Source organism: Manis pentadactyla, chromosome 2 (assembly GCF_030020395.1).
Source record: "Manis pentadactyla isolate mManPen7 chromosome 2, mManPen7.hap1, whole genome shotgun sequence".
Lineage (NCBI taxonomy): Eukaryota > Metazoa > Chordata > Mammalia > Pholidota > Manidae > Manis > Manis pentadactyla.
In genome coordinates, this window is record NC_080020.1 from 166,331,466 (window position 1) to 166,358,899 (window position 27,434).

Sequence of the window (27,434 nt, forward strand, 5' to 3'; positions counted from 1 at the left end):
ATCACCTGATCTAAGATTATGTTTCTCAAATTTCTATATCATATCTATTAGAATATCTATTGGAATAATAGATAATATGACACTAGATGTGATCAGTGCTGCTGGAGTTTTATTGGTTCTAGGCCCTCTCAGATGACAAAGCAACGAAAAAATATATATATATATACACATATACACACTAATACATGTACTTACACATATCTATACATCTATACATATTTCTATAACTATGTGCATGTCTAGTATGCTAAAAATGAGTTCATACTAGAATCTTCTACTGTAATCCATTTCTTACAAATCATTTCATGCTGCTTTCCTGGCTTATCTGTAGCATCCCACTCAAAAGTGTGATAACTGGCTTCAACCATCTGCTACCCATTTACTTAATTGTTTATTTCCAGTGTACATATGCAATTGTTTCAGAATTGTTAGCCTGTTACCTCATGGGGTGAAAAAAACTTTTATCAACTAGAGTGTAGCACTTTATACAATTCCATTTGCCTTTTGTCTTACTGAATCCACTCATTCCCAAAGTTACTTAAGTGAGCATATAATTACCCTGCCTCAGTCACATTTTTGGATACATTTGTAATATATTTAGATAATTTGCTACATTCTATATGTCATCTTGGGGTCCTTGGATCTGTAATATATTGTTTAATTTTCATACATTAAGGTTTACTCTTTGTGTTGTAAACTTCTCTGGGTTTTGACAAGTGTTTAATGTCTTTATTCACCATCATTCTATCATACAGAATAATTCTATCATCCTAAAAAATATACCCCTGTGCTCTATATTTAAGCCTCTATACCCTTCAGTCCTCACTAGACTCCTGTAAACCACTGATTTATTTTCTCTATATATAATTTTACCTTTTTCAGAATGCCATATAATTTGAACCACATAGTATGTATTTTTTTCATACTAGCAACTTGCACTTAGCAATATGTACTTAGGTTCCTCTATAACTTTTTGTGGCTTGATAGCTCACTTCTTTTTATTACTAGTAATATTTTATTGTAAGGATATACCACAACTTTTATTCATTCACCTATTGAAGGACATTTTGGTTACTTTCAGCTTTGGGAAGTATGAATAAAGCTGCTATAAATATTCATGCACAGGTTTATGTATGGACATAGCTTTTTAATTCAGTTAATTAAATACAGAGGAGCTTGATAGGTGGATCATATGATAAAACTATATTTTAGCTTCATAAACAATTTCCAAAAAATATTCCACAGTGACTGTACTATTTTGTGTTTCCACCAACAATAAATAAGAGTTCCTTTAGCTCCGCATCAATATCAGCATTTGATATAGTCAGTGTTTTGGATATTAGCTATTCTGTATGTACTGGTGTCTTATTGGTGCTTTAATTTCCAATTTCCTAATGGCAAATTATTATTTGCCATCTATATATCTTTGATAAGAGGTTGATTCAGATATTTTGCTAACTTTGGATTGTTGTTCTTTCCATTGTTGAGTTTTAAGAGTTGCTTTTAAGAATTGTTGAGTCTTGCATATTTTGGACACAAGTTCTTTATCAAGCATAAGTTTTCCAAATGTTTTCTCTGTTTTCCTTCTCATATAGGTAAGTTTCACAGAGTAGAAGTTTTTAACTTTAGTAACATCTAAGTTGTTACTTTTTTCTTTCATGGATCATGCTAGTGGTGTTTTATTTAAAATTTCATCAGCAACTCCAAAAGCATGTCAATTTTTTCTCCTATGTTTTCTTCAAGATGCCCTATAGATATGCATTATACACTTAACTTCTATCTTTATTTTCAACTAATGTTTGTATAAGATATCATGTTTGTACCTAGGTTCATTGTTTCAGATAGAGGTCCAACTTTTCTAACACAGCTTTGTCAACACTACCACCCTTTCTCCATGGATTTGTCTTTGCTCCTTTGTGAAACATCAGTTAACTATATTTGTATGAGTCAATTTCTAATTTGTATTCTGTTAATCTGTTCGTGCACTTTCACCAATATTCCACTGTCTTGACTACTGCAGCTTTATAACAAGTCTTGAAATTGGGTATTGTGAAACATCCAACTTTGTTTCTTCTTCAGTACTGTTTTGGCTATAATAAGTCTTTTGCCTTTCCATATAAACTGTAGAAAAACTTTGTCAATATTTACAAATATCTTGCTGATATTTTAATTGGGGTTGCATTAAATCCATAAATCAAGTTGGGAATAATTATTATTTTAGCAATACTGAATCTTCCAATTCATGAACATGGACTATCTTTCCATTTATTTACATAAAAAGGATGAAGAGCTATTATTTTCAGTTTATAATATTAACCTTGAGTTATTTGATAACTGTTAAATTAGTATTTCTGCATATATTTGTGGGCACATTGTTTAAATCATTGTCCTTTTTTTTGAAAGGACAAAGTGTTTCTTGCTACTATAAAACAGAAATTTCCAGATACATGTTCACCATAACACTTTTGGAAGATTATTTTGTTTTTTATATTTGGGGGAATAGATTTTTACCCTTTGATACTCACTTAGGTTGTTTCAATACATAAGCATTATACAAATTCAAAAACTCCTAAAATGTATTAATTCATATTCACTTCACTTATTGGGGTTAGGAGTCAGGACTGAGGAATATTTAAAGCATTAGTATTTAAGAAACCTAAGCTTAATATTCAAAAATCTATGAAAAACCAAATGATACAGTTTTTAAAAATTACTTGGTCAATACCTACATCATAGTCAAAGCTATCAGTAAAGTCAACTAAATTCAAAGAAAATGTCTTGCTGAATTCTGAGCATTAGGCAAGTACCAGTGTTGGATATTTGATTTTGGGCTTTAATCTATTGCTTTTGACAGTGTATAGAAAAGCTGGATCTAAACTACCCCTGAACAATGTAATTTCAATTTTTTCCTTTTAATCATATCTGGCAATTAGTATAGGTAATTTTTCCAAAAATAATACCACTAAAATGATACTTTTGCATTTCTTATAGATGGTAATGATTATTAACATTAATCAATTTCTCCACTATTTTATGGCAGACATTAGTATCCTTAAAACATTGATTAGAGTTTCCAAAAAACAAAAAAACAAAAAAACAAAAAAAAAAAGTGGTGATATCAAGAAAACTTGGTTAGAATGGTTGCTAGTAGCAAAGACATTATTTCAAGTTCCAATCAAAATTAAGTTCAAGGTGGAGTACAGTATCATGACAGAGTGCCTTTACAATTAATGTTGTTTCTATGTTCTTGCCAAATTCTTTTCTTCACTTCTGTTAGTTCAGATTTGATACCGAATAACAGGGAGATCTCATCCCTAGAGAAAGTGCTGGAAGCATATGAAGTTTGACAACAAGCAGAAAGTAATGAAGATTTCAAAATTGTTCAAATAAATCAGATCTAGATAGTTATAAGTTTTTCTCATAAAATACTGAGAAATTAAGTTCATTCCTTAATTTTTAAAATAAAAACCCAAGTCTCCAAAGGAAAATGAAAAAACTATATTTTTGAAACTGGTGTATTTTCAAAATACCATAATCTTAGATTAGAGGAAAGATGGGTGAACTTGAGATCAAAGAGTTTTGGTGTTGTTGTTTAATTTAAACTTTTAAATTCAAAACAAATAATCTATATAGGTTAAAATTAAAAGTATATATTTACTTGAGAGCCTCAACTAGTTTTCAAAGGACCGCACTGAGTCTACTAGAAAAGACAGTTTATTTACTCTGGTATTGATTCTGTTTCTATTTGATATCCAGATATGTAGGATATTTTTTATAAATTGATATGATTATTCTTCTAGACTGGAAATAATATGATAAATCTATCTTAATTTGAGTAATGAACATAATGAAATATAAGTTAATCATTTCTATAATTTAGGATAGATAAGGGAAGAATTAAGAGATTCCATGCAATATTGATTAAATTTTCTCAAGGATGGAAAAGGAAAAGCACTTGATTAATAAGGCTGGAGGTGCAGTTAAGATCTAAGAAGAAAAAATATAAAATTTTAAGAGCTGCTTTGGGAGAAAATAATTAAAACTAAGAATTAGCTCCACTAAGGATGAATGAAAAAGATTGGCTTAGAGCTTAGATTACAGACAAGAAGTCTTAGTTTGAATTTCAAAATCCCTAATAAAGATCCTTAAGTATTTCCTTTGCAACATACAAGGTTACCAACAGCTAGTGAGATATCAGGATCAGAAGGCAAACACATTCCTTTTACTAAGACAACAAAATAATATAGGGAAGAAAGGGAAAGAGTTCTTTTTGTTCTGTTTTGCTCTTAGCTCCAAGATATGTCACATGGCAAGTCTCAATGGCTCTCTGAGTCTCAGAAACAGATGACAAGTCCAGTAGGTAGTGAACTGCTCAGAATGTCACTGTGGAAAATAACAAATGAAGTTGCCCCATATTTGGTTATTTGAATGGCTTTCTCAAACTTTTAGTTTCTCAGTATTGTTTGAAGTGGTCTATGTACAGTCTAAAGCATGAAATGTTCAATTGCTAGATGTCTGCTCTCAACCACAATTCACGTATCAACAATATCTGTGTGGCCTCCCCACTCATTTTCTTTTATGCTGGAATCACTAATTTTTAACATATTTTTAAACTTAGTATTATTGGCATCTCCCACCATTGAAAGAGCCAGTATCTTAACCCTAATTTATACAAATACAATTTTCACACAGAAAATAACATTTTACAAAATGATACCTTTTCAGCATCCTTGAAAAAATTATTAGTTATTATCAAATATTATCAGAAGAAATCACTACCCACAACAAACTTTCAAATCTCTCCACATCAAAGTTCAACAAAATGAACATACCTACATTATTTTAATGAAAAATATTATTTATATCAGGAATAGAACTGGAAATACAAATGGTTGTATTTTTCTTTAGTTAAATTTCATTAACCTTTTAGTTAAAGGAATTATACAAACATGAATAGATTCTGAGTGCTTACGATTGCAGTTGAAATGGGAAATAAATACAGTCTAGTTTCAAAATGAGTAAAGGAAACCTTATCTAAAATGGAGTCAGGAAAACCTGGAGGGGGACTTCTTATGTATATATATGACTTCTTGCAGCCTAAGTTAACCAGCAGCAAGACAGAAGGTTAATTCTTACCTTGACTAGAGAGGGCACTTTTCACAAAAGAATTTTATCTTCTGCTTTGAAGAAAAAGAAAGATCTCTTCCTAGATGTTCTCTAATAGGTAAATAAATGATGCCAGATTGGAAGCTATGCAAAGAACTTAGGAAGAGGATTCCAGAAAAATAAAACTCAGATAGAAGAGCCCTTAAGGCTTGGTGTGCTTGAGGAATATCATAAAACCAAATGGCTCCAGTGAAATGAGCAATGAGAGGTAAGATAAGAAGTAAGAAAGGTAGCCAGGGCCGAATAACTGTAGACATGGCAAAAATTTCGTATTTTTTATTTTAAATACATAAAATTGTAAGGATTTGTAAAATAAGCTATGAGCTCTCTCATACCTTTACTCATTCAGACAGAAACATTCAGTCCACTGTATAGAAAGTTATTCTAATGAGCATGAAGGCAGAATCAGGGAGACCTCTCAGTGCTCAATAATGAAAGACTTGAAAGACAAAAAGTGAAGTGATAGTGGTAGCATTATGGAGATGGTTGGATTCCGGGTATCTTCTGAAGGAAAAGTCTCAAAATTTTCTGATAAATGAGATGAGGAATATGAGATAGAGAAAGATGTCCAAATATCTCCAAGATTTTTAGTTTTGGTGGTAAGAATGACAGAGTTAACCTATAGTGGGTTGGAGAAAAAATGAGAAAATGTGAATTGAGGAGATCAGGATTTAAATTTTGACACATTGGTTTGACTTGTTGACTCCTACTTACACTTTTAAATGGAGATACCAGATAGGAAAATGAATATAGCTGGCACTTGAATATAGATGACATTTAGAGTCATAGGTCTGGATGAGCTCCTCAGAAGAAAAAAGATAATTTCAAGGAAAGAGTCCTAAGGCCATCCAAATATAGATATTGGGAAGATAAGAAACATTCAGCAACAAATGTTTATAAATTAGGGGAAAGAGAGTGGTGGCCAGAATGAAGGAAAGAAGTGTTTCAAGAAAGAGACAGTGACCAGCCAGGTCAAAAATAATAAACTGAGTAAAGTGAGGCCAGAAAACAATAACACCTGTTTTAGTAACACGAGGATCTTGAGTGTCCCAATGGGTTAATATAATTTTTATTAAAGTTTGGGGGAAAATATGATGGCGGTATATTCAAGAGAAAATGGAAGGAGGGAAAGTGACCACAGCAAATTTTCTACCAAGAAGGGCAGACAAACCAGATGATTTATCCAGATGGAAATTTGAGGTGAGAAAAGATTTTTTTGTATTGGTATCATTAATATACACTTACATGAACAAAATTGTGGTTGCTATACTGCCTTCCCCATGTCCCTGCCTCCCTACATTATGTGCGCTAATCATAATACCCCTTTTTCCCCTTATCCGTCCCTTCCCAATCATCATCCCCAGTCCCTTTCCCTTTGGTAACTGTTAGTCCATTCTTGGGTTCTGTGATTCTGCTGCTGTTTTGTTCCTTCAGTTTTTTCTTTGTTCTTATACTCCACAAATGAGTGAAATCATTTGATACTTGTCTTTCTCCACCTGGCTTATGTCACTGAGCATTATACCTTTTAGCTCCATCCATGTTGTTGCAAATGGTAGAATTTGTTTTCTTCTTATGGCTGAATAATATTCCATTGTATATACGTACCACATTTTCTTTATACATTCATTTACTGATGGACACTTACATTGCTTCCATTTCTGGGCTATTGTACATAGTGCTGCGATAAACATAGGGCTGCATATGTCTTTTTCAAACTGGGCTCCTGCATTCTTAGGGTAAATTTCTAGGAATGGAATCCTGGGTCAAATGGTATTTCTACTTTTAGTTTTTTGAGGAATTTCCATACTGCTTTCCACAATGGTTGAACTAATTTACATTCCCACCAGCACTGTAGGAAGGTTCCCCTTTCTCCACATCTTCACCAACATTTGTTGTTTGTCTTGGATGCTGGCCATCCTAACTGGTGTGAAATGATATCTCATTGTGGTTTTAATTTGTATTTCTCTGATGATTAGCAGTGTGGAGCATCTTTTCATGTGCCTGTTGGCCATCTGAATTTCTTCTTTGGAGAAGTATCTGTTCAGATCCTCTGCCCATTTTTTAGTTGGCTTATTTGTTTTTTGTTTGTTCAGATGAGTGAGCTCTTTGTATATTCTGGATGTCAACCCCTTATCGGATATGTCATTTATGAATATATTCTCCCATACTGTAGGGTACCTTTTTGTTCTACTGATGGTGTCTTTTACTGTACAGAAGGTTTTTAGTTTGATATAGTCCCACTTGTTCATTTTTGCTTTTGTTTCCTTTCCCAGGGAGATATGTTCATGAAGAAGTTGCTTATGTTTACATTCAAGAGAGTTTTCCCTAAATTTTCTACTAAAAGTTTTATGGTTTCATGACTTACATTCAGATCTTTGATCCATTTCAAGTTTCCTTTTGGGTATGGAGTTAGACAGTAATCCAGTTTCATTCTCTTACATGTAGCTGTCCAGTTTTGCAAACACCAGCTGTTGAAGAGGCTGTCATTTCCCCATTTGCATATCCATAGCTCCTTTACCATATATTAATTGACCATATATTCTTGGGTTAATATCTGGGGATCTCTATTCTGTTTCACTGGTCTATGGGTCTGTTCTTGTGCCAGTACCAAATTGTCTTGATTACTGTGGCTTTGTAGTAGAGCTTGAAGTTGGAAAGTGAGATTCCCCCCTGCTTTATTCTTCCTTCTCAGGATTGCTTTGTCTATTTAGGATCTTTTGTGGTTCCATATTAATTTTATAATTATTTGGTCCAGTTCATTGAAGAATGCTATCCGTGTTTTGATAGGGATTGCATTGTATCTGTAGATTGCTTTAGGCAGGATTGCCATTTTAACCAATATTAATTCTTTCTAACCAAGAGCATGGGATGAATTTCCATTTATTAGTGTCCTCTTTAATTTCTCTTAGGAGTGTCTTGTAGTTTTAGGGGTATAGGTCTTTCATTTCCCTAGTTAGGTATATTCTTATTCTTAGGTATTTTATTCTTTGTTATGCAATTGTGAATGGACTTGTTTTCCTTATTTCTCTTTCTGCTAGTTCATCATTAGAGTATAGGAATGCAACAGATTTCTGTGTATTAATTTTGTATCCTGCAACTTTGCTGAATTTAGATATTAGGTCTAGTAGTTCTGGAGTGGATTATTTACATTTTGTTATGTACAATATCATGTCATATGCAAAGAGTGACAGTTTGATTTCTTCCTTACCAATCTGGATGTCTTTTATTTCTTTGTGTTGTCTGATTGCCATGGCTAGGACCTTCAGTCATATATTGAATAAAAATGGGGAGAGTGGGCATCCTTGTCTTGTTCCCGATCTTAGAGGAAAAGCTTTTGGTTTCTCACTGTTAAGTATGATGTTGGCTGTGGGTTTGTCATATATGGCCTTTATTATGTTGAGGTACTTGCCCTCTATACTCATTTAGTTGAGAGTTTTTATCATGACTGAATGTTGAATTTTGTTGAATGCTTTTTCAGTAGCTATAGAGATGATCATGTGATTTTTGCCCTTTTTGTTGATGTGGTGGATGATGTTGATGGATTTTCTAATGTTGTACCATCCTTGCATCCTTGAATCCCATTTGATCATGGTGTATGATCATCTTGATGTATTTTTTAATTCAATTTGCTAATATTTTGTTGAGTATTTTTGTATTTATGTTCATCAGGGTTATTGGTCTGTAGTTTTCCTTTTTTGTGGTGTCTTTGCCTGGTTTTGGTATTAGAGTGATGCTGGCTTCATAGAATGAGTTTTGGAAGTATTCCTTCCTCTTCTATTTTCTGGAAAACTTTAAAAATGGGTATTTTGTCTTTTCTAAATGTTAGAAAAAATTCAGTGGTGAACCCATCTAGACCAGGGGTTTTGTTCTTAGGTAGTTTTTAGATTACCAATTCAGTTTCTTTGCTGGTGATTGGACTGTTTTAATTATCTGTTTCTTCCTTGATCAGTCTTGGAAGGTTGTATTTTTCTAGGAAGTTGTCCAGTCCTTCTAGGTTATCCATTTTGTTAGCATAAAGATTTTCATAGTATTCTCTAAAAATTCTTTGTATTTCTGTGGTGTCCATTATGATTTTTTCTTTCTCATATTTGATTCTGTTTATCTGTGTATATTCTCTTTTTTTCATAATACGTCTGGCTAGGGATTTATCTATTTTGCTTGTTTTCTCAAAGAACTAGCTCTTGGTTTCATTAATTTTTTCTTTTCTTTTATTCCTCTCAATTTAACTTATTTCTTCTCTGATCTTTATTATGGTCCTCCTTCTGCTGATGTTGGGCTTCATTTGTTCTTCTTTTTCCAGTTTCAATAGTTGTGAATTTACACTATTCATTTGGGATTGTTTTTCCTTCTTTAAATAGGCCTGGATTGCTATATACTTCCTCTTAGAACTGCCTTCACTGCATCCCACAGAAGTTGGGGCATTGTGCTGTTGTTTTAATTTGTCCCCATATATTGCTTGATCTCTGATTTAATTTGGTCATTGATCCACTGATTATTTAGGAGTGTGTTGTTAAGCTTCCATGTGTTCATGTGCCTTTTTGTTTTTCTTTGTACAATTTATTTCTAGTTTTATACCCTTGTGATCTGAGAAGTTGGTTGGTACAATTTTAGCCTTTTTTAATTTACTGAGGCTCTTTTTGTGGTCTTGTATGTGGTCTATTCTGGAAAATGTTCCATGTACACTTGAAAAGAATGTGTATCCTGCTTCTTTTGGATAAAGAAAGAGTTCTTTCCAAAAGAAAGAATTCTGTATGTCTGTTAGGTCCATCTGTTCAAATGTGTTGTTCAATGCCTCTCCTTATTTACTTTCTGTATGGTTGATCTGTCCTTTGGAGTGAGTGGAGTGTTGAAGTCTGCTAGAGTGAATGCATTACATTCTATTTTCCCTTTTAATTATGTTAGTATTTGTTTCAGATATAAAGGTACTCTTATGTTGGATACAGATATATTTATAATAGTTATATCCTCTTGTTGGACTGACCCCTTTATCATATGTAATGTCCTTCTTTGTCTCTTGTGACTTTCTTTGTTTTGAAGTCTATTTTGTCTTATACAAGTACTGCAACTCCTGCTTTTATCTTCCTATTAGTTGCATGAAATATCTTTTTCCTTCCATTTACTTTTAGTCTGTGTATGTTTTTGGGTTTGAAGTGAGTCTCTTGTAGGCAGCATATAGTTGGGTGTTGTTTTTTTATCCATTCAGTGATTCTATGTCTTTTGATTGTTGCACATTCAGACCATTTACATTTAGGGTGATAATCGATAGGTATGTACTTATTGCCATTGTAGGCTTTAGATTTGTGGTTACCAAAGGTTCAAAGGTAACTTCTTACTATCTAAGAGTCTAACTTAACTCATTTAGTATGCTATTACAAACACAAACTAAAGGTTCTTTTTTTTCCCCTCCTTTTCTTCCTCCTCCATTCCTTATATATTAGGTATCATATTCTGTGCTCTTTGTCTATCTCTTTTTATTACCTCTGGTGGCAGTTATTTAACCTTAGGAACACTTCCATCTATAGCAGTCCCTCCAAAATACACTGTAGAGATGGTTTGTGGTATGTAAATTCTCTCAGCTTTTGTTTATCTGGAAATTGTTAATCCCTCCTTCAAATTTAAATGATAATCTTGCCAGATAAAGTATTCTTGGTTTGAGGCCCTTCTGCTTCATTGCATTAAATATATCATGTCATTCCCTTCTGGCCTGTAAGGTTTCTGCTCAGAATTCTGATGATAGCCTGGTGGGTTTTCCTTTGTGTGTGATCTTATTTATCTGACTGGCTGCTTTTAATAGTGCAACCTTATCCTTGATCTTTGCCATTTTAATTATTGTATGTCTTGGTGTTGTCTTCCTTGGTTCCCTTGTGTTGAGAGATCTGTGCACCTCTATGGCCTGAGAGATTATCTCCTTCCCCAGATTGGGGAAGTTTCCAGCAATTACTTCCTCAAAGACACTTTCTACCTCTTTTTCTCTCTACTCCCCTTCTGGTACCCGTATAATATGAATATCATTCTGTTTGGATTGGTCACACTGTTCTCTCAGTATTCTTTCATTCTTAAAGATCCTTTTTTTTCTCTGTGCCTAAGCTTTTTTGTATTCCTGTTCCCTAATTTCTATTTCATTTATCATCTCCTCCACTGTACCTAATCTGCTTTTAATACCCTCCATTGTGTTCTTCAATGATTGGGTCTCCATGCTAAATTCGTTCCTGAGTTCTTGAATATTTTCCTGTACCTCCATTAACATGTTAATGATTTTTATTTTGAACTTCCTTTCAGGAATATTCATGAGGTCTATTTCATTTTAATCTTTCTCATGTGTATTCATAATTTTGCTTTGAACTAGGTTCCTTTGACATTTCACAAATTGTTTATGGTGCCCTCTAGTGCCAGGAAGCTCTACTCTCTGGAACTGCTCAGCTCTTGGAGCAATTTCGGGGTTGCAGGGGAGCAGTGTTGGTGCTTGGGGGAGGAAAGAGCTGTTTCCTGCTTTCTGTCTGCTATGTCTGCCTCCACTGCCAGAACCAGTGGACCAAACACATAGGTATAAGCCTCTATACTTTGTGTTTGTAGCTGCCATAGATGGAGCTTCCCTCTGGCTGGTCTGATGCCAGGTCAGGGGTTGCTGGTTTGCGAGCCTGAGCCAGGTGCAGGCAAGCTGGGAGGAAGACACAGCAGTCTAGGTGCAGGCAAGCTGGGAGGAAGACACAGCAGTCTATGTATCATGGTGGGCAGCCTTGGAGCTGTGGAGCCAGCCAGGGCGATGGAGCACCTGAAGATCGTTTAAGTTTCCAACCTGCTGGGCAGAGTGCACCCAGACAATTTTGTCTACCTGCCCTTTCTCCTGAGCAATAAGCTCTGTACAATCCTTGCCCCTTTAGTAGCCCTCTCACTTTTAGGAAGTCTCTCAGACTGTCCACCCAGATCAGCCAGATATGAATCCCTGTTTTTCACAAGCATCTGGAATCACCATTTCTTCAGGTATTCCACCTCTCTTAGCTTTCCAACCGCACTAAATCACCAGAGCACCATGCAATGTAGGTTCACGCTCCCAGAACAGATCTCCAGGGCTAGGTGTTCAGCAGTCCCATGCCTCCACTCTCTCCCTGCTCTGTTTCTCTTCCTCCTGCCAGTGAATTGGGGTGGGGGAAGGGCTTTGGCCCCGCCAGGTCATAGCTTTGGTACATCACCCTGTTCAGTGAGGTCTGCTGTTTTCACCAGGGGTATGCTGTCTGGTGCAGCCTTCTTTCCTGTTGCTCTTTCAGGATGTTGTATTAAATTATATTTTCATATTATATGTGGTTTTAGGAGGAGGTCTCTGTCTCACCTCTCATGCCGCCATCTTTAATCCACAACTGGTCAGAAAAGATTTCATCAGTGTTCAGGATAGGAGATATTGCAGCATTTTGGTATGATAATAATGATAGTCCAACTGAGGTGGGAGGGTTGACAGTACAATTGAAATGGGTCCATTGCAGGAGTCACATCTTTGCATAGATGGGATCCAGTATGTATGTAGAGAGGTTTTCCTCAAGACAGCAATGTAGATAATTTCACCACCATAACAAAAGGGAAAACCAAGTATGGGATAGATATAGCTAAACTAGTAGATGTGACTTTGAGAGTGCATGGAAGTTGTTTTTGTTTTGCTACTTCAGTGAAATGAGAAGCATGTGTATTAGTGAAGAGTCAGGATTTGGAGAGTAGATATGACAGTTTGAGAAGGAAATCACTGTTCCTTATACATGGAGAATGAGTAGAATTTTTGGGTGGCAATAAAGCTCACTTGAAGCTAACACTTAAAATCTTAAAATTATGTTTTAAAGAGGAAGTGTATATTAGTTAATTGAATTAAAGATGTACATTTATTGAGATCAATCAATCTAACTTTGTAGTCTCTGTTCCTGAGAAACCATAATATATGTGAAAGAGGAAAAGGCCCTAAGATGCTCTGAATCTTTCAGTTAACTGAAAAATGAAAACCAACCTAAATGAAAATTTTAATGGCCTGAATAAATAAGTGGAGTTATGGTATTATAGATGAAAGCAGGTAAGGAGAATTAACTACATTTGCATACATTAGCATGTATAAATCTGTAAAAGTTCAGGTTGATAAAAAACACCAGTTGCAGGAAGATAACACAATGAAACTAACAGGTAAATTATAAGCAGACACAAAACAATATTCGATTTCATAATTGTTTATGTAAATACACTAGTATGTTGAAAATACAACTGCTGGATGGAAAGGATACACAGAAATTTCAAAATAATGAATATTTCTAAGAGAAGAATGAGTATGAGAACAGAATGTGGTTCAAAACTTTAATTGTATCTCTTAGAATTAACCTTGCTTCTTAGTATGAATGAGAAAGACAAAAGAAAAAAAAAGGAATAGATAGATGGGCTGAATAAGGAGCCTGAAATTTGCCATGTAATACTGGGAAGATGGACACCTCACCTAGTCTTTTCTGAAGTAATGAAGAGTTGTCCAACTTTGAGAGACTGGACCTGGAGAAGTCCTTCATGTATGGCATCCATTCCTCATTTTCCCTGGCTTTGCTCCATTGTCTATGTGCACAAACATATAGAAAAAAAAAAACCTTATTTACATTTTTTAAGTATTTTAATTTTCTCTGAATTTAAGAAGTATTTTCCTGAAAATGTCAAGATCTAATCATTCTGAATAACAGCAGTATAGTGCACAATTGGGGAATTTAATGTGATCAAGTTAATTAAGTGTTGAAAATTTATTTGGTGCATTCAGTGGAGAACCAGTGCTATACTCTGAGGGGATTTTGTTTTGTTTTAAATCTTCCCTGTAGATCTATAACCTCACATACTTTTCTGCATAAGACAAGCACACAATCCGGACACTGCAGCCTCTTAATTAACTGCCATGGGAATGTTTAGGTGTGAAATTAGTCACCAGAGGGAGCCCATATTATTCCTCAAAAGCAATCACAAAAGACTGAGGACAAAATGAAAATATATGTAGAGTTTGGGCCAAAGAAGTTCAAGGAGAGTACAGAGTATTCTTTTACTGTTTCTTGAACTGCAGTTTCCTCCCAATTTCAAGCTTCAGAATGGAGTAACTTTGACATAAACTTTTTTAATAGAAAAGACATAGAGAGAAATAAAGCACTTTTTTTCCTCAGTGTTTTTTATACATTGACCTTCACATTTACTTAACACAAAAACTACTTTTGTATATGCTAGTTTGTTTTACCAATGAATATGACATTTATTAGGCTTTGGGGCAGGTTAATTGTGATAATGTCTAAATAATGCAAGAGTCAATAATTTGTCCCATTTTTTTCAAAATGAAAGCAATTATGGCCATGTATTTTACAAATGAAATTGTCTACACATTTTGATCTTTTAATCAAGTTTGAAAGCAGAAGTAACTGCTCACTCCAAAGTATATCCTTTCATTAAAGTCTATAACTTTAGGATTCTATGAAATAGATAAATGGATGCTCTAAATGGTTGTCAATCAATCAATTCAAACTGGCTGAACAAGGAAGATTCTTTGTTAAGACAAACTCAGGACAAAATTTTCAGCAGGCATTTTGGTACTATACAACTGAGTCACTTTTGTTTGCTTCGGTGGACTAAGATGGAACAAAATGCCACATGCAATGTACTCTATGATCTCTACTGGCTTTGCTTACCCAATATTAAGCTTGAAAAACTAGAGTGAGATCATGGATTATTCAGATTTTTTAATATTAAAATCTCATAATTCTATCACTGGAAATATGACTAAAACTCTAATGGAACAAGTATTTCTTTTCAGCCAGCAATAATGACACATTGACACATTTACATGAATTCTGTAAAAATTACCTTAAAATACCCAGGCAAAAGGAGTGAAATCTGCCACTACTGTGCCAATACTCAAGTCTTGAATCCTAAATGTTATTTTACTCCATTTCTACCACTCATTTATTCAAAATATAGATACTCATCTTATTTCATTACTATCTTTACCATCCCTAGTTAGACTACAACAGTAGCTAAAGTAGATTTCATGCACTTGGCCCCACTTCTGAATCCGTACTTGAAGTGTAGTGTAGTAGTTATGGTATGTGTCCTGTAGTCTAAGAGTTTGACTCCTGATTCTGATCGGTGTGACCTGATTTCTACTGTGTATGTCAAGGAATTTACTTACTATTTTCCCATTTTAAAACTGGGTTATTAATTATTTCTTACCTCATAGTTATTGGAAGCATTAAATGAGTCACTCATCTGCGAAGAATATTGTCAGGGACATAGCAAATTCTCATTAAATGTTACTGCTGTTGCTAATGATCATTTTATTATCATTGGTGATGCTGTCATAGTCAACAAAGAGCCTAGTATGACCACCCCATACTTTCCACATTTCACTCTCCTGAAAGTGAGGAGTGCTTGCTTTGATTTGACTTTCACAACTTTTCTTACTTCAACCTGACACTTTCATGTATAACTGAAATGCCGTTCTCCACATTCCAACTGAAAATTTCCCCTAATTATTTTAAATATTTTCTTAAACTTAATCTCCTCTCCTTTCTTTTTAATGACCTATGCCCTTGGGATGAATCAATGAGTGTGTTTGTGTGTGTGTGTTTCTGTGTGTGTATAAAAAGACTGCCTTCTCATTGTATACACACAATGTGTGTGTGTGTGTATAAAATAATTACCTTCTCATTTCATACCACACATACACACACACACACACACAGTACACTCACTGTTGTCAAAATATGAAATGGAGAGAATACTGAGGCGGCTTCTGTAGCTTTGTGCATTTGAAGCCATTTCTATGAAACTGCTGCTGCAGAAGTTATATAGAGCCATTGTGGTAAGGTTAGATGTCAACCTCAGTCTGCTGAACATGGATCTTATCTACAGATCGTTGTGAAGGAGCTGGCGATAGTGGTGGAGGTTGTGGGGAACTGTAATATGATAGGAGATTAAGAGATCAAGAGAGACCTAGACATTTCAGAGTCATGGCATTTTTATCAAATATCAACTAGAAAGTAGTGACAAAACTAGTTCTTCATGGGAACGTAATACAATCACAACAAGAACATCATGATAGGTTTCTGAGTTAAATCTGCAGCAATATAGTAAACATATAATGTTACATCACTAATAGAATTATATTTTTGAAAGGATTTCCAAAAAAATTTTCCCTGCTTTTGTTGTCTTATATGACCACAAATGTCACCACAAAGTATAAAATTCTATATTCTATATTCTTCCAACCTCATAAACATTAAAATAATTATAAGTGATTCATTGAGAAGACTAATGATACTTTCTGTTTAATTTGTATGGTGTAGCATAATTTCTTTCACATATGAATGTTCCAAAGAGTAATGCTGAAAACATACATGTTAATGTTTCTATAGTAGATATAGCTAATAAAAATGCCAATGCAAGTGAAAGTGTGCAAGGTGATCTTAATCAGTGGGAAGAACTATAATTATTTTGTGTCCTCCAAAAATGTTTGCCAAAATATTAAAAAACTTTCTTACTCTTATACATTTTTTAAAACAAAAACTGGTATTTATTTAGTGCACTGTAATTTAAAACATAACATATAATGAAAAATAATGTTTAATTCTTTGTAAAAAATGTTTCAAGAATAGTTTGAATAATGATTACCTTCTTTGCATTGTATAACATCTAACATGGAGTGAGAAGTTTTCTATGCCTTGGTGAGTAGTCATGTTCCTTTCCAAATTTGGATCAGCTTCCAAGAGTTCCTTTAATGTGAAGTATTTCTTTGTTTGTTTATTAGAGTTTTGTTTGTTCAATTTTTTTTTTGGCAGTGTAACTTCTTTGGGGATATCTCCACCTTTTTGTCATAATCATTGCATTTATGCTGATGAAGTTATCTTCATTAAGTTCCTATAGCCCATATCTAATTTGTGTCCAATGGCAGCAATGACAACATTTTCATGGTTAGCTATTTCTTTTATAACTGCTTTTATATTTGATTTGAATTTCACTTACAATGTCATCACTCTTTACTTCTCCACACTTTCATTTTGTTGGCATGCATCATCTTTTGATTATCACTTTTGTAAAATGGCAGATAAGTTTATAACTGGGAGACAAGGACACACCTGTACATTCTGTGAGTTGACTGAGTAACACATGTACAGTGTCCCAGTAACCAACGGACTTAGAAAGAAGTGAGGTGATTGGTCTTGGAACATGATGTTTCTATGTTTTTTTATGTAGTGATTTGTCACCTGAAGAGCTAGTAGAAAACTTTGTACTTTATGTAATTACTTGCAGCTAATATGCCTTGGTAACTGAAATTTGAACTCTGACTTCTGAGGACTGGCTTTATTTAAGTAAACAATGAGAACTAAAATTAGTACATGTTTCAAAGAACTGTCTGTATGTACACTGGGATTTATCTTAATTTTTTAGCCATTTCCTTGCCACACCTGTTGGCCCAGGCAGTCTCCACATGTACAAGTCAATGTTCATAGAATATCTGTAGTCTGTCTCTAGTATAGACAGGTAATTATAACGTATTATCAAGAATCTTACAGTATCTACAGAGACATATGAGACATAAACAACCATAGTTATTAAATAATCTGCTAGATAATAATTACTACTATAATGGAGGAATGGGTAATTAATTGAAAAGAAATAAAAGTAACTCACCGTAACAGACCCTTTTTTTTGTCTATTGTTTTATAAAGAAACAAACTGTTTATGAGTAAATTCTAATATCTGAAATCAATTGGGATTTGTTTGTTTGTTTTAACCAATCAGGGTAATTCCACTGGAGCTTTGGGGAGGAAATAAGTTTCCATTTGCGTTATGATCCAAACAAGAGTTATTCAAGATGACCTTTGATGCTGTCTGCTATGTCACAGCCTGTTAGAACAGCCTCATTTTATTCTATCTGCTTTAGAATAGACACAGGTGAATGGGTGAATGATCTCAACATTTGTGAAACCCCTTATGGGCAAGCAAATCACTGCTAGGAGAGCTAGATTCTTTCCTTAAGGAAAAATATTCTTGCATCTCCCTTTAGTCCCTAATCAGAAGGCAATTCGTTTCTGCACAGTTTTCATTGCTGGTACCTGGGAAGAATTGTTTCTTACCTTTACCTATTTTCAAAGTGGGAAAAATATACCCCTGCAATAAAAATGTTACTCCTTCTTTAGCATATTCTGTGGATGCATGTCCTTCTGCCATGTGTTATTTTCCTAGTGTGATAAGCATAGAAATTAAGTAAAATATTTTTATCTCCCAGAAGGACTGTATTTAATATCTCACATTTAATTTCAGATGGTATCTGAAACATTTTAAGAGACACTGCTACCCATTAAAAATAAATGATCAGAATAGTTCCAGCGTGCTAGTTAAAGCTGGCTGCAGTAACACAAGTGGTAGTACCAAAAAACGAATGTTATATTTTATATTCCCAGATTTCAGAGGATTTAATATACCATTCAGTCCAAATTGTCCTGGTGGCTCATATAAAATTCCCAAACAAGATTCTTTTATTTACAGGGAATAAAATGAAAACATAAGCTAATAAACAGAAAAAAAAGTATAATATATATATATATAGTGGAAACAAGGATATAAATTTGAGCTAATGGCTTTATTTGCATGCATGCTAACTAAACACTAAATTCTACACTATTAAATGTGCTAATATTTAGAAAAGCCTGTTTTTTACTTACTAGTATGCTTTAAAAAACTGGATATAATGATGAATAAATACAGACTCTAATTTAATATGCTTTTCAAGAAAAAATGTATATATTTATAGATATTTGAAATGTACAACATTGAGAAGAGGTCAAGGATGGTTATTAACTTTTTTTCCTAGTCATGAGAAGTGAACTGATGTAAGTGAGAGTCTTATCAAAAATGACAATTTTGTAAAGTTTGGAATAAGGAAAAGGATCTCACTGGATAAAACAGGGTGAAGTAAAGGCAGTGTAAGAAGAGGGGAGAGGCACTGATGGCCAACATAGCACTGATCAAAGGCAGAAAGGGTACAAGGCAGAACTTGTGCCTTGGTGCTCCATAACTGGTGGTCCTGGTGGAGCACTGGGATGCCGAACAGAAGATCAGACAGCAGACAGCAGAGAGAGTCAGCAGAGGCAGTTGTGATGCTCTGTGCCTATCATACCCCAGAACGTGGAATGGATCCTAGAGGAGAGTATCTGTGAAGGTAAGCAATAATTCAAGGAGTAAAGCATAACAATTTAGGGTATAATCACATTTTAGAGGTTATTTACTTCAGCTCGCCATTCCAATGCAGGGAATTCTTATTTAGCCTTATTGGCAAAAGAAAAGGTGCTCCTTCCCTTCTCCATTCTCTTTCTTTCTTCTCCTCCTTTTTATTTTTAAATCATTTTCATTTTTTTGGTTTTACTGCTTTATACAATGAAGCAATGAAATACTTCAAGAAAATGGAAGTAAATAAATTGAATGAAATATTTTTCTGTATATTCCTCTCTATATTTATACACATACACATATCCACCAACATTTTACCACTTTCATATATGTACATAGTTTTAAAAAAATGGGTTAATGATTAGAGATTTATTTTTTCAGACAGCAAAATATCACACTTTTCCTATTTTTAAAATAATATTTTTAAAACACTGTAAGTACATTTTCTACTAAATCATATGTAACTCAAAAGTATAAAAGACATAAAGTAAAAAACAAAATTTACTATCATCTAGTTCTATTCTTCAATGAATTATAACAATTCCTTATGTATCATCCAGTACTTTTAAATGCATATTCATGCATATATAAATGCACATTCTTTTGCTTGAACAAATTGGTGCATAATATACACATTATGACGTTTACATTTTTTTAAAATCCTAAATATTTGCCATATTAGTATATAGATTATCCTTTATTTTCAATTACTGATTAACTACATTGTATGGATAGATTATTTATCATTCTTTTAGTATTTAGGTGCTTATGTTGCACTACCAAAATGTTGCCAATAATAACCCTGTGCATGCAATTTTGCCTGCTCTTATGTAAATATATTAAGGTTGCTTTACAGAAATGGAGTTGCTGGATAGAAATGTTTGGAAATTTCAGATTTTTGACAAATGCTACCGTATAACTCTCTATACATGTTGAGCTAATTTACTTCTACCAGTGGCACATGAGAATGGCTATTTCTCCAAACATATTTATACTGAAAGTTACCAAACATTTCAGCCTAGCAAATGTGACAGATGGATAAAAGCAGAATCCTATGCTATAAATTTGCCTCTCATTAATTATCTGGCCATCTTTCTTATCTGATTTCAGCTATATTTTTTTCTTCTGTCAACTGACTACTCATATACACTTGCCTACTGTTTTCTATACGGTTACTCATATTCTCTAGGATTATTCATATAAAAGCATTCACTTTTCTCTCATGTAAGTTACAATATTTGTCCTTACACGTCTCTTTAATTTTATTATTTAATTTTTTAAATTTATAAATTGTTTTAATTCTTAACTAATATAGTCTATGAATCTTGTACTTTATAGAATTTGCCTTTAGTGTAATGCATAGAAAAATCTTTAAAAATTAGTTTAGATTACAATTGTGTATGTCCCACAAACTTTTATCTCTTCCCTCTTTTAAAAATTTACAAAAAAAGGGAATGAAGACAAAGAATATGAGAAGGAAAATTTCAACAAGCAAACATTTCAATAATTTTTGGAAGACCGAAATCAGATAAATTAAGATAACTGACTTAGCAGGTACAGGAAACTATGCACTAAAATTCTTAGAGATGGAGACTACCTGAAAATTTGAGGACAGGAAGGACTGAGTATTTCAGATCTATCAGGACCCAAACTGGAGATATACCTGGTTTTAATATCCAAAAATCACACCAAAGAGAAAAAAAGGTTTATTTTCAAGGGAATGTGAATGGGAAATACTCTGAACTCGGGAGTCTCAAAGCCCAACAGTTAGCAAAGTTTAAACCTCAAAGCTATAAGACATTGTGGTGGGTATGTGAGAGTCTGAATGCTGTAGGGTCTCAGGCTTCTTTCCCATACTCCATAGAACTCAGGTAAACATGTCAATCCCCCAGACAGGAAATTGAGGGAGACTTCTGTGGAAGACTGAATGGCTCCAGAGAAATTAGGTCCACCATCAACATGGTCTGCTTAAACATGTGGCTCCTCCAATAAGATTTGAAAGACAAAATTATCACACATAGGAGGGAAAAACATAATTGCATTGTGAAAATGGGAGGGGGATTATAGTATGCAGGGTATATTTAAGAGATGAATATCTTCTACTATAAAATAAAGTAAAATGATATATTTGTATTTGATAAAACAAGAAATAGAAACATACCCATATTACTATAAATATGTAAGTACAAACTAGAAAAAACAACTATTCATTGTGTTCTGCTAGTTTTTCTTTAGCTCTTATATTTAAATGCATATGACACTAAGTTGATAAAATAAAATTGTTTAAGGTATTGCCCCATACTGACAGTGGAGACAGGCACTGCAACTGGGAAGCAGGGAACAGCTCTTCTCTCCCGAGACACCAGTGCCAGCCACTGCAACCCCCAACATCACTTCAGGGACTGAGCAGCTCGAGATTAGAGCTTATGGGTACTAGAAGGCACCACATAAAACTATGAAACATCAAACGAACCTGGTTCAAACAAAAATCTTACAAGCACCAGATAAAAAGGACAAAAGAAACCAATCTCATCAATCTTCCTGAAAGACAGTTTAAAATAAAAATCATAAACATGCTCATGGAGGCACAGAAAAATATTCAAGAACTCAGGGATGAATTTAGGATGGAGATTCAATCATTAAGAAATTCCATATCTGAAATGAACCATACAATAGAGGGATTTAAAAGCAGATTAGATGTAGTAGAAGAGATGGTAAATGGAATACAAATTAGAGAAGAGGAGTACAAAGAAGCTGAGGCACAGAGAGAGAAAAGGATCTCTAAGAATGAAAGAATATTGAGAGAAGTGTGTGACCAATAAAAATGGAACAATATTCACATTATAGGGGTATCAGAAGAAGAAGAGAGAGGAAAAGGGATAGAAAATGTCTTTGAGGAGGTAATTGCTGAAAACTTCCCCAATCTTGGGAAGGAGATAGTCTCTGAGGCCATGGAGGTGTACAGATCTCCCAACACAAGTAACCCAAAGAAGACAACACCAAGACATATAATAAAATGGCAAATATCAAGGATAAGGACAGACTTTTAAAAGCAGCTAGTGAGAGAAAAAAGATCACCTACAAAGGAAAACCCATCAGGCTATCAGACTTCTCAACAGAAACCTTACAGCCAGAATTTAGTGGCATGATATATTTAATTCATTGAAGCAGAAGGACCTGAAACAAAGAATACTCTACCTGGAAAGATTATTGTTTAAATTTGAAGGAGGGATTAAACAATTTTCAGATAAGCGAAAGCTGAGAGAATTTACCTCCCACAAACCAACTCTACAGTGCATTTTGGAGGGATTGCTATAGATGGAAGTATTCCTAAGGCTAAAGAGCTGTCACCAGAGGAAATAAAATCACAGCAAAGAAAGTAGAATAATGAATTACTAAGCAGATGCAAAATCAAATCAACTAAGCCCAAATGTAAATAGTCTGAATGCACCAGTCAAAAGATATAGAGTCATTGAATGGATTAAAAAAAAAACAAGACCCAACTATATGCTGCCTACAAGAGAATCACTATAAACCCAGACATACAGACATACAGGCTGAAAGTAAAGGGATGGAAAAAGATATTTCATGCAACTAATAGGGAGAAAAAAGCTGGAGTTGCAGGACTTGTATCAGACAAAATCGACTTCCAAACAAAGAAAGTCACAAGAGACTAAGGAGGACATTACATAACGATAAAGGGGTCATTCCAACAAGAGGATATAACTATTATAAATAACTATGCACCCAACACAGGATCACCTACATATGTGAAACAGATATTAACAGAATTAAAGGGATAAATAGAATGCAATGCATTCATTTTAGGAGACTTCAACACACCACTCACTCCAAAGGACAGATGAACCAGACCGAAAATAAGTAACGAGTCAGAGGCACTGAACAATGTATAAGAACAGAGGGACCTAACAACTGGTTATACATTCTTCTCAAGTATACATGGAACATTTTCAAGAATATATCATATACTAGGCCATGAAAAGAGCCTCAGTAAGTTCAAAAAGACTGAAATTGTAGCAACCAGCTTCTCAGACCACAAAGGTATGAAGCTAGAAATAAATAACACAAAGAAAACAAAAGATCCCACAAACTCATGGAGACTTAATAACATGCTACTAAATAATGAATGGATCAATGACTAAATAGAAACAGAGATCAAGCAATATATGGAGGCATATGACAATTATTCAACATGGCAAAATCTGTGGGATGTCGCAAAGATCGTGCTAAGAAGGAAGCATATTGCAATACAGGCCTACCTCAGGAAAGAACAATCCCAAATGAACAGTCTAAACTGACAATTAATGAAACTGGAAAAAGAAGAACAAATGAGGACCAAAGTCAGTAGAAGGAGGGACATAATAAAAGATCAGAGTAGAGATAAATGACATAGAGAAGAAAAAAACAATAGAAAGAATTAATGAAATCAAGAGCTGGTTCTTCAAGAAAATAAACTATGTAGAAAAACACCTAGCCAGACCTAACAAGAAAAAAAGAGAGTCTACACACATAAACAGAATCAGAAATGAGAAAGAAAAAATTATATGCTAACAAACTGGATAACCTAGAAGAAATGGAAAATTTTCTAGAAAATACAACCTTCCAAGGCTGACCCAGGAAGAAACAGGATATCTGATAAATAGACCAATTACCAGCAAGGAAATTGAGCTGGAAATCAAAAAAACTACCTAAGAACAAAACTCCTAGAGCAGATGGCTTCACCACTGAATTTTATCAAACATTTAGTGAAGTGCTAATACCCATCCTCCTTAAAGTTTTCCAAAAAGTAGAAGAGGAGGGAATACATCCAAAGTTATTCTATGAGGCCAGTATCACTCTAATATCAAAACCAGATGAATAAAATACAAGAAAAGAAATTTACAGACCAATATCCCTGAAGAACATACATGTAAAAATACTCAACAAAATAATAGCAAACTGAATTTAAAAAAAACAGCAAAAAAATCATCCATCATGATCAAGTATGATTTATACCAGGGATGTAAGGATGGTACACCATTCAAAAGTCCATCAACATCACCCGCCACATCAACAAAAGGAAGGACAAAAACTGCATGATCATCTCCATAGATGCTGAAAAAGCATTCTACAAAATTCAACATAAATTCATGATAAAAACTCTCAACAAAATGGGAATAAATGGCAAGTACTTCAACATAATAAAGGCCGTATATGACAAACCCACACCCAAAATCATAGTAAACAGAGAGAAGCTGAAAGCTTTTCCTCTAAGATCAGGAATAAGACAGGGATACCCACTCTCCCCACTTTTATTCAACATAGTTTTGGAGGTCCTAGTCATAGCAATCAGACAACACAAAGAAAGAAAATGCATCCAGATTGGTAAGGAAGATGTTTTACTGTCCCTGTTTGCAGATGACATAATATTGTATATAAAAAACCCTAAAGAAGGAGGTTGAGCCAAGATGGCAGCATGAGTAAAGCAGCAAAAATCTTCTCCCAAAACCTTATATATTTTTGAAAATACAACAAATACAACTATTCCTAAAAGAGAGACCAGAAGACACAGGACAATAGCCAGACTACATCTACACCTGCAAGAACCCAGCACCTCACGAAGGGGGTAAGATACAAGCTGAAGACCGGGGGGACCCTAGTACCCCTCACCCCAGAGCAGGGAGGGAGAGGGAGCCCAGGACTACTAAGTAGCCAGCCCTAGCCATCAGCACTGGAGCGCAGACACACAGTGTGTGGTGTGCTGGATACTAGGGAAACAGGACAGTAAAACCTGCGAGTGGGTCCCCACAGCCTGTGACTCTGGGACAAATAAAAGCTAGTGCTTTTTGAAAGCCCTAAAGGGACAGGGACCCCACAGCTGGACAGAAGTGTCCTGGGACCCTTAGCCCAGCAGCTGGGAATCCCAGGGAACTCCAGGCTCCCTAACCCCCTGGGCGGCAGTGCAGCTTGGAGGCCCCTCACAGCGATAAATAGCTTCCTGCCCATTTCCCCTCCATTGCAGTTCCGCCATATTGGAGCAGCAGCCTGAGGCCAGCCACGCCCACAGCAACCATGGAGCTTAACTTCACAGTGGCCAGGCAAGAATCAGACACCCCATCTGCGTGCATCTGCCCAGCACAAGCCACCAGGGATCACTGTTCTCCCAGGAGAGGAAGGCCACAAACCAGCAAGAAGGGACATTCTCCCAGCCGACACATGCACCAGCTCCTCACAACTACCTCTATTGCCAGGAAAAGGCAGAAGAATTTGATACGGACCAGACCAACCCAGACATCCTCCCCTGAGAAGAAATCTGGGGAGATAGACCTAACCAATTTTCCTGAAAAAGAAATCAAAATAAAAGTCATAACCAAGCTGATGGATCTTCAGAGAAATATGCAAGAGCTAAGGGATGAAGTCCAGAGGGAGATTACAGAAATGAAACAATCTCTGGAAGAACTTAAGAGCAGAATGGATGAGGTGCAAAAGGATGTTAATGGAATAGAAATCAGAGAACAGGAACATGGAGAAGCTGATGCAGAGAGAGATAAAAGGATCTCTAGGAATGAAACAATATTAAGAGAATGGTGTGACCAACCCAAAAGGAACAATATCTGCATTATAGGGGTACCAGAAGAATAAGAGAGAGAAAAAGGGACAGAAAGTGTATTTGAAGAAATAATTGCTGAAAACTTCCCCAAAATGGGGGAGGAAATAATCGATTAGACCATGGAAGTAAACAGAATTCCCAACAGAAGGGACCCAAGGAGGACAACACCAAGACACATAATAATTAAAATGGCAAAGATCAAGGACAAGGACAGAGTTTTAAAGGCAGCCAGAGAGAGGATAAAGGTCACCTACAAAGGAAAACCCATCAGGCTATCATCAGATTTCTCAACAAAAACATTACAGGCCAGAAGAGAATGACATGATATATTTAATGCAATGAAAAAGAAGGGCCTTGAACCAAGAATACTGTATTCAGCACGATTATCATTTAAATATAAAGGAGGAATTAAACAATTCCAAGACAAGCAAAAGTTGAGGGAATTTGCCTCCCACAAACTACCTCTACAGGGTATTTTAGAGGGACTGCTCTAGATGGGAGCACCCCTAAGACTAAATAGATATCACCAGAAAAAATAAAACAACAGCAAAGAAAGAAGACCAACCAAATTCTAAGTAAAGGCAAAAAGTAAAATCAAATACCCACAAAAGCAGTTAAAGGAAACACAAAAGAGCACAGAATAAAACAACCAACATATAAAGAATGGAGGAGGAGGAATGAGAAGGGAGAGAAATAAAGAATCACCAGACAGTGTTCATAACAGCTCAATAAGCAAGTTAAACTAGACAGTAAGATACTAAAGAAGCTACCCTTGAACTTTTGGTAACCATGAATCTAAAGCATGCAATGGCAATAAGTACATAAACTTCAATAATCACCCTAAATGTAAATGGACTGAATGCACCTATAAAAAGACACAGAGTAATAGAATGGATAAAAAAGCAAGACCCATCTATATGCTGCTTTCAAGCGACTCACCTCAAACCAAAGACATGCACAGACCAAAAGTCAAGGGATGGAAAAACATATTTCAGGCAAACAACAGAGAGAAAAAAGCAGGTGTTGCATTACTAGTTCAGACAAAATAGACTTCAAAACAAAGAAAGTAACAAGAGATAGAGAAGGACATTACATAATGATAAAGGCCTCAGTACAACAAGAGGATATAACCATTATAAATATATATGCACCCAACACAGGAGCACCAACAAATGTGAAGCAAATACTAACAGAACTAAAAGAGGAAATAGAATGCAATGCATTCATTTTAAGAGACTTCAACACGCCACTCACTCCAACAGATAGATCCACCAGACAGAAAATAAGTAAGGACACAGAGGCAATGAACAACACACTAGAACAGATGGACCTAATAGACATCTACAGAACTCTACATCCAAAAGAAACAGGATACTCATTCTTCTCAAGTGCCCATGGAACATTCTCCAGAATAGACCACATACTAGGCCACAAAAAGAGCCAA